Source organism: Patagioenas fasciata, chromosome Z, assembly GCF_037038585.1.
Source record: "Patagioenas fasciata isolate bPatFas1 chromosome Z, bPatFas1.hap1, whole genome shotgun sequence".
NCBI classification, from domain to species: domain Eukaryota; kingdom Metazoa; phylum Chordata; class Aves; order Columbiformes; family Columbidae; genus Patagioenas; species Patagioenas fasciata.
This window is the reverse complement of record NC_092560.1, coordinates 23,736,533-23,746,346: the sequence shown is the minus strand read 5'-3', so window position 1 is coordinate 23,746,346 and position 9,814 is coordinate 23,736,533.

Sequence of the window (9,814 nt, the reverse complement as noted above, 5' to 3'; positions counted from 1 at the left end):
AAATAAAATGAGAAATTTGCAGTCTCATAGAAGAAGAAACAATCAAAACTGTGGCCTTGAGCTTGAAGATATATATACCTGAGAACTTATGCTATTTTAACTTCAGTGCAACTAAAAAAGGGAATGATTTTTTTGTATACAGTAATGCTAATAATGTTTAGATTGATGTTTGTTATAAAAATATCTAAGAACTGGAAAGCGTTCGATCAAATAAAATGTCACAGGGAGAAATACTAACTGAAGCTCCAGGTTTTGTTGTTTTTTTTTTTTTTTTTTTTTAAGTCTAGGCTGCAGCCATAACCTCGTGCACCTGGAACTCTAGGAATGCAAGAATAAAATGAAATGACATCATATCAATTCAGGACTTTCTATGAAGTGGGGCACCCCACTGTGAGCTCTGGGCAGGGGAGGGCAGGTGGGGATCACCAGGCTTGTGTCTTGACAAGTCAAAGTAGTTTTAGAATTGTGTCTGCTGAATCCAAATCACATTTGCTTAAAAATGAAAAATGGTTTTGGGGAAAGATAGCCTCAGGAATGCTTATTTTTATAAAAAACCTGGAAGTAATTACCAGAGCTGTAGGAAACAGTTCTACATTTGGGAGTGCTGGCGAATGGAGATGAAGTCCTTGGGGGACTTCCAAAGAGAAGCTTAAATAGATGACTAGACATGGTCACCGTGACACCACCCAAAAAAAAAAATTCCTTTTCAGACCATCCTCAGTAGACTTTGGTTCACCTTACACTTATTAGTAATACAACTGTATCTTCACAGAAGACAATATATTGAATACCTGTTTTTAACCTTCTATTTAGCTTTCAAGGTAAAACTTCAATCTTCTGGGAGCTTTTCATAGGTTTGGTTAATGCACGTGTCAATCTCACAGTTCCTTCTCTGTCAGGTAGCTCTCTAACTGTTTCCTTTTTAAAAGGACACTAGTTGTATTCAGATGTCAGTAAATTCGAAAGAGAACAAACTGAAGATAACTGCAGCACACGAAAAAAAGTAAATTTTATTAAAGTACGTGTGAAAAAACTGAGGAAAAATTGTTCATGATTGAAGTGTTATAAAAATTATTCATTCAGTATAAATGGAAGTATGGGTAATTCACATTAAAATGCTCTTTTTATTTGTTTAGTTTACTTTTGTTTTGCCTTGCTTAACGTCTTCCTTCAAGATAAATACCAAATCTCTACCATGCTTGTAGTATTTCTTTCTTTCTTTCAGAATTATCATGGTCGAAGTCTGCACTGTTAAGTTACTGCCCAATACAGTGAAAACACCCTTTGCAAACCTCTTTCTGGATCAGATAAGATGCCTTCAGATCTCTCAGTCACTGGCAAATGTGCTGCTTTTTGCTCTAAGCTCAGTTGGAAAACTTTTTTTTTTTTCCTTCTGAGTGTAAGCTAAAAGTGAATCTCCTTTTTTAGTGGTGTTTGATGGTTGTGTTTGAACTGTGACTGTCCCAACATCCACACAAATTAGTTTTGTGGGCGTGCTATTACTTCAATCTATTTCTCAAAGCTAATTTTATTTATTTCCATATAAAAAGATGTAGGTGATGGATTAATCTGTGTAATGACTGTAGATAGTTTCAAATTTTGAAGTAAATTACTTTTCTTAATTTAGAACAGCCCAAGAGAAAAGGAAGGAAGAAAAAAAAAATCACTTCTGAATCTGGCTTTGTCAATATAAGTGATGAAATTCTGTTCTGTCCAAAGCTTGGACATTTGCAGTTTTTGCATTAGGCCTGGGGTGTGGATTCAATTCCAATAAGCATTTAAAAAGGTTCTATTTGAAAAGTGACATGTAAAGGATTTTTGTGAAGACTTCAGTTGTATAAGAAATGCAAAGTATAGTTAATACTATTTTGAAATGGTTACAGCCACAGACAAACACTAGTCACAGCGCTCCTGTGTATATTAATTTTTCGGCAGAGAGGCATGAAAATAACTGATCACTTGCATTGATTAAGATGTAAGCTACAATCCAATTTTATTTGTACTTCTGCAAACAGAACAGTAACTATTTACATTGCTCTAGAGGAGATGTGCTTTGATAGCTAGGGTTCGCCTTTTGATTCACAGTCCCTAATGAAAAACATGCTACCTGATAGACCATATTGATAGCAAGAGAAACCATGCAGTGTATTAAGAAAATAATGTAGGCTTTAATGAGCTAATGTGCTCTCTGAACAAAAAAAAAATGAAAGAGAATTAAAAGATGGGAATCACAGCCAGTGAAAAGACAGATGTTTGAGAAGATCAGAGGTAATAAGCTTATCTCAACAATTATTCTCAAAATAATCAAAGTGGAGACAGTTCCTTGTTCTGTAAAATGCTGACCCAGATCTTAAACTGCCATGAATTGCTTTAGCCTGGATTGTTTCACAACTTAGCTGAGATTTACAGCAGCTGGCTGGGCTCCAAGCACTTATTTGCATCCCATCTTATTATAGTAGACTATAGACAAGGCAATCGCAACAGCTGACTGCCATGTGTAGAAATCTCATGGACAAGTAGCATAGGACGCAACCAAACATGTTCTACATAGGTCCAGTCAGCAACTTGGAACTGCCCAGCTGCAACTTCTGTGCTCTCTTCTGAAATACCAGGAGTGAAAGAATTAAGATGCTTCAGAATAGTACACATTCTGTGCAACAACATCTTGTGACAGGCACACTATCCTCTTCTGCCAGCCTATGTGCTGAATAACATAACTACCAATCTGTTGTGCCTACATTACAAACCAGATTTCTTTAACTCCTGCCAGCTTGTTACACTCAAAATCCTTCTACAGGAAAAAGTACATACCTTACATGCAAACCCAATAATCCATTGTTAATCTAATTAAAATGCTAACAGTTTAAATGAAGAATTTTAATAGTCCTGTTGCAATGATACTAAAATGATACCCATACATAGAGTTGAAATCACATATATTTAAAATGATGCAGATACAAACTTCCTCAAGTCTACTCTTTCTCTTTGCCTTGCACTGCCTCTCTGGGCCCTAAGTTTGCTGGTAGCTTCACTCCAAGGACTGGGAGGTATGGCCAGTCACCACTATCCTGAGCTGTTTGCAGAGGGAAAGATGAAACAGATGTTAACAGCTTCTTTCTTTTCCACCTAGGATGTACTAGTGGCCAACTTTTTGTGGTTGGCAACAAGCTCTTCACTAGTCTGCAAGTCCATGTTATACTGTATAAGGTGTGTTTTGCTTTTGTTTGGATGCTTGTTCTTTGTTCTCTTTAATGCCACTTAGAATGGTTTAAACTATATCCCAGGGTTGTGACCAGGAATGACTAGTTAGCTACTTGTAGCCAGGGCCTCTGTTATTGCTCGATGCTTGGGCCTTGAAGGCCCCTGCTGCCATCCGATTCATTTGCTCCTCCATGTTGCATTTGTTTCTAAGTCACAGCTATCTCATTCCGCCTAGACTAACTACTTGTTATTGCTGTCTTTTAGCTACTAAATGCATTTTCTCTCTATAGCAATAACCATTTTAACACAGTTTACTTTCAAAGCTGAAAAAAACATACAATAGTTACCTTGTCATTAGGCAGCTACTGTTACTCCTGGACTGAACTAAATCTCCAGGGAGGCCAAATGCGATTCAGACAAACCTTGTCAGGTATTGGACCTTGAATTGTCAGCTTAAGGCAAAACCAGTAGCCTGTTATGGACAGTGACAACACCATCATTATAGGATTACATGGCTACGTAGACTTACCCTGTATAATGTATAATCAACAGAGTGATAAATTTCCATCTGTATTTTCATTCAGCAACTGTACCCACTTTTCTGAAAACTCTTCCAGAGTATCTATATATTCTTATGTGCTGGCATCAATGTTTACTGCAAGTGTGAAGCCATTTTTTATTAACTCAATTCAACTCAGAAGCTATTCAGCTTAAAACGTCTAATTGCCTTATCACCAAAAAAAGGTTAGAACAGATACCTTGGCACTGAGGTTAAAGACATATTTTTGTAGATACTGATAGAGACCCCAGTCTCCAGTGATCCAAACATCTTTGTGCTGGCTGCTCTCTTTAGTATGATGAATGGCCATTCCTTTGCCTAAATAATTTATAATCCATATGGTATGATTTGAGAGTCCCACTGAAACTTCCTCTGCTTTTGGCACTGAATCTATCTTCTCTAAAGCCTCCACTCAGTTTCTAAGGAAAGTTTTTGTGCAATTAAGCTAACTTCAACTTCACACCTTCGTGAATATGTAACTACGGTTGCATCCTTTCTAGTAGCTGACCCTGCTAATGTGAACATGTTCATATGGTTAAGATTAATGAGTCAATTATTTTTACACAAGCTATCTGTCACGTAGGCTGTTTTCCTTGGCTTGATTATTTTAATTAAAAAAAAAAGTGTTCAATTCTCTTTTTTATTGATATTCTTGTGTTAACCAGCAACAATTATTAGTAAGACTTCAGTGGATGGTTGCTTCCAAGCTCCTTAACTGAAAATACAATACTTAAAATTGAACAGGGAGTAGGAAGAAGATGAGGTTTTTACCGAAGACTTCTAAGCAAATTGTGGTAGTTTCCGTTGTGGACAAAACAGATTGTCACTTAAAGAGTGGACATGTCCAAATCAATTCTTATGATCTGAAAATGAATTATTATGTATTTATTCTGGAGCAAATATTAGCAGCTACACTTCACACTTAGGATCTCAACTGTAAACTAATCCTGTCATTTAAAATCTTACTGACCCAGGTGGCAGATCTTGAACACAGTAAGTACCCTTAGCTTCACTGTGTTATTATTACTTGTATTTCCAGCTTTAAGAAAGATCTTGACATTTTTCAAATTTCAAATTAGGCTTTGAACCACAGCACACCAGCAACAGACTGCTTATTTTTGGAGGTTATGTCACTGCAGGGATGCTGGGGCCCTATTTATAAATAGTTAATTGAGTTAATAGAGTTATTTCATTAACTGTTTAATATCATTCAGTCACCAGGTGGCACTATTATATACAGTGTTTATCTTCAAATATAGCAGTTAAATCTTGGGAAAATATTTGTGAACTGTGTTATATTGTTAAAATGATAACCCTTACTCACTCATTCATGCTGTTACAACATTAAAGAAAATGCAGCCCTCAAAATAAGTGGTAGATTATGTCCTGATCAGTTGCATATCAATTTCCAGGATACACTTTCCTCTGTAAGTAATTCAGAAAAACAGCTGAGATGACACAGATGACTAAGACATGTTTGTGTGTATACCTTTGTTCTTTTATTTTCTTACAGAATGCTTTAATTTCAAAATCACAGATTTCTCTGCTTTCCAGTTCCTTTTCTCCAGTTTCTTCTCCTTTGTCCATCCTAACCTATTCTACCTAGTTCCTCGTCCCTTCCCTTCCCTTCCCTTCCCTTCCCTTCCCTTCCCTTCCCTTCCCTTCCCTTCCCTTCCCTTCCCTTCCCTTCCCTTCCCTTCCCTTCCCTTCCCTTCCCTTCCCTTCCCTTCCCTTCCCTTCCCTTCCTTTCCCTTTTTCCCTCTTTTTAAAATCGTGTCACATATAAAAAATGTATAGGAGCATAAACAGAATGCATAAATATTTTTATTTTATCATTGGCTAGATCTGTGTAAATTGAATCAAAAGGTGAGATTCTCACCTTGTATATATTGAATGAGATCAATTAAACAGTAGCAACCTCCTTTAATAATTTTTTAAAAAATTATTTATAATCATTGATACACTGTTAGGATGCCCTAAAAGGAATGTACACACTGGAAAATTACATATCTAAGCTAATATTATGCCTTACTCCTTTTAGGTAAGAATGATTTAACTGGAACCAAGGGATGTCAGTGTAAGCATCATATTTATTTCCAGTCAAAAAAGAGGCCAAATCAGCTATTTAGGCAATGCATATTCTTAAATGGAGTAATTCTGAGCTTAGATTGCATTTTCCAGGAAAAAATAATCTGAACGGAAGCAGGCTAAAGGCTTGCACGCTTGGACCACACTTGAACAAACTCGTGCTGTTGCTGTTCTGATAAAACATTTGTGGGTTTGTTGTTTTTTGTTTGTTTTTGCTTGGAATTTATATATCAATACAAAACACATAATCAGCTCCAGTGGAATTAAGTCGCTGCCCTTTCACGCTTTTTTTTTTTTTTTTTTTTTTTTAAAAGTTTCAGGAACGTGTAGGCTCTCTGTGGTCCAATTTACTATGAAGAGACTGCTACACAGTAGTTCGTGTGTATTGGATTTAGTTGTAAATGTGTTGGAGCTGTAAAAGTAACACTTATATAAATTATTCAAGCAGCCCCTTATTCAACTCAGGTTTTACTGGCAGTTAGTTTATAGAGCTCAGTTGTCAAGGCAGGCATTTGAAGGCAATCGTTTACTTAGCATCAGGAATACCACAGAGGCTGAATGAAGAGCTAATAAGGAAAGGCAGAAATTTAGACCACTGAACCTGTGTCCGGATATTTTCTTAAATGTTCATATGCAGGAAATGTCACTGAGTGCAGTCAAAGATGCAGCCCTCTGCTCCTTCAGCTCTTTCCCCTCCTGTAACAAGAGTGTCACAACAGAGAAGGCAGGCTAAAATACACTGTATCCTTCTTGATAAATTTTACTCCTGTTGTCAAAGACTAAAACCTGGGGAAGATAGCTGGCTGTGTTTTTCAAGTAAGTGAATATAGGTACCCAGTTATGCTTAGGATGGTGGCAATAGTTATTGGTGGCTGCTCATCAACATAGAAAACCTTTTTGAGTGAGGTACATCAGGGACCTGTTGAGGCTGCATACCTGTTATTCCACCAACCTTTCAACTAAAGAGCAGATGATGGGCTAGACAGTATTTGTCTGAAATGTATAGTGGTACCAAACTGGTAGAAGTTTCAAGCACAGAGAACAAAAGGTTCAGAAGCCACCATGACACTCTACAGTGGAGGAATTTCAATAAAGGCAGTTAAAACCCAGCAAATTATCATGATCAGCTTGTGTTTGTCAAAGACTTGTAAAGCAACTTCATACAAAATTGCTGACCTATGAACTGTAGTGTATAACATTGTTTGAAATGATGTTGAGACCAGAATGATCGAAGTTGGCGGATCTGAAACTTGTTCTTAATAAGTGATTCACAGCACCTCTGGGTCCATCAGGTGAGTATGTTTGATTTGCATGCTGGACAAACTGGAAGAAGTCATAATACAGAGATGGTAATATATATGAATGAGTATGACATAGCGGGGAACATTCTGTTTGGCTTCTGCAGAATGAGGTCATCCCTGAAAGTATGTTAGAATTCCTTATAGGTGCCAGTGATTATATAGATTAATAAGATCCTGTGGCTGTTTTGTGGTTGGACTTTTAGACTGCTTTTGATGATCTATTAACCAGACTCTCAGAGATGCTAAACGAACATGGGGCAAAAGAGGAAGCACAGCTATTACTGGCTATCATAAACAAGCAAGCGAACAAACATACATGAAGAAATAACTGTCAAATGTTACAATGTTCACTAGTGGAGTTCATCAAGTGTCTGTGTTGAGATGTGTCGAAACACACATTCTCCAGAATCCTAAGAAACTGAGTAGATATGTAGAGGAGTAAAAATATTTGCTGATAATATAAAATAATTCAGATCAGTCAAATTAAACCTGACTGTAAAGAGCTGTAGGAGGATGTCACAATACTGAGTGACTTGGCAACGAAGTGAAAGATAAATTCAGTGCTGTGAAAGTAAGGCATCTGGGAAAAAAACATTATCTGTATGTACATGTTGTGTATATGTACCCAGTGACGGGCTCTAAATGAACTGTTACCATTCAGAAAGAAGATTGTAGAGGCACTGTGGCTATTTCTACAAAAACATCACCCAGAGATGGTTAAAAACGAAAATCAACTGTTAGGAATTACTATGAAAGAAAATTAGAACAAACCAGAAAACATTATGATGCCCCAGATCTAAGATGTGCTTGTATCATTAATACTAAGCATAGTTCTTGTTACAGCATCTCAAAAAGTACACAATAAAACTAGAAAGAGAGAGAGATTACAACAATGTTCCATTTGTTTCCACATGAGGATAGATTAAACAGACTAGGCTTCTTTAGTCTGGGAGGAAAAACGACTGGAGGTACTAGATAAATCCAAGAATGATGAGGAGGAAGTGAACAGGGACTGATTAGTCACTCTTCCCCTCGATACAATGAGGATGGAGAAAATGACATTATTTGGCAGTATGTTTACAACAAATGAGCTTTTTTCTTCACCATACAATACATAATGGCACTATAGGATTTATTGTCAAGAGGGATGTGTTCAGAAAGTAACAAAATGCTCAAAAAATAAAACTCCACCAAACACTCTTACTTTCAAGTATGGAAACTGCTTGGTATGTAGATACTGAAAGGTAAGAAGCCATGCTAGTGGAAGCAGTGTGTTATTTTTGCCCTACTGTAATTTTCTTTAAGCACCACCTTCAAACTGGCACCATTTGGAGAGACAATACTGTGCTGTATGGGCCTGTAAACCACAAAAAACAAGCTGGATGGTAGGGGTCAGAGGATCATGGTTAACAGGCCATGTCCTACCTGGAGCTGAGTAACAACTGTAGTCCCACAGGGTCTATCCTGGGACCTATTCTGTTTGACATCTCTATCAGTGATGCAGAGGAGGGGATGAAGGATACACGCATCAAGGTTGCAGATGGCACCATGGGAGACCAGCTGATTCACTCAAGGGCTGGCCTGCCATTCAGGGGGATCTGGAGCAGAAGGAGAAAGAGATTGACAGGGACACTATAAAATTCAGCATGGGCAGAGGCCAAGTTCTCCCCCAAGAAGACAGAGCTAGGAGGCTGGTTAGGACAGAGGGGCTGGGGAGCAGCTCTGTGGAGTTAGCACTGGGCCCTGAAGGACAATGATCAGAAGCGGGGCTAGGAGACCTTCTCAGGTCCAAGTCACTCTTAATTACCCTATGAATGTATGACCATGTCATGTGATTTGATCCTACATTTTTCCTTGGATGTTCTCTTCTGCTTTCTGTTTTTACATATATAATTAGCTGGGTACTAGTTATTCTGCAGATATTGACTTTTGTGCAGAAACCTGTTTATGTGCAAGACATTTCTTGTTCTTCAATAGCCTAATCAGGCAGTCTAACAAATTCTAATTTTATGTCTGATCTTGTATTTCTGTTACTCAGGTAACCAGACTCCTCCTCTGTACAGGATCTAGGGAGAAGAAAAATGTTTAAAGATATTTTAACAATTTTATCACTGAAGGGAATGGGGGGCAGAAAGGGAGAGTGTTAACAGGAGACAGAAAGGTGCTCAAATGCATCAGATAATGGGGCAATGAAGTTATCCAACTTTGGTGGCTGCTTTGTAGACACTGTCAAAGACTGTCAGAAACAGGACTGCCCTGGGAGACCGTTGCTTCTAGTCAGTACTGTGGGGCATCAGCAGCCAAGGGGCATCATCTGTTGGAGTTTCTGGATTGTTCTGGTTGCAATAACTCGTATCTGCACATAGAAATGATATGGCTTAAAAGCTTCCAGTGGTAGAAGCCTTCTGCCCTTTCTTTTTTGAGTTTTTGTGACCTTTGGTCTCCTAAATATTTACAGAAAAGCAACATGGAACAACAATGTTATTTGCTCTTGAGGAATATTTTTCACATATAACTCCTTCCTTACTTATCAAGAAGGCATTGAGAGTGATTTTGGACTACAAAGCTCTGTGAATCGTTGCTCTGTGCCATTTATGCTTCAGTACCATTTATACTTCTAGAATATCCTAATATAATTTGTTACTTTTTTAAGCTTATATCCTTC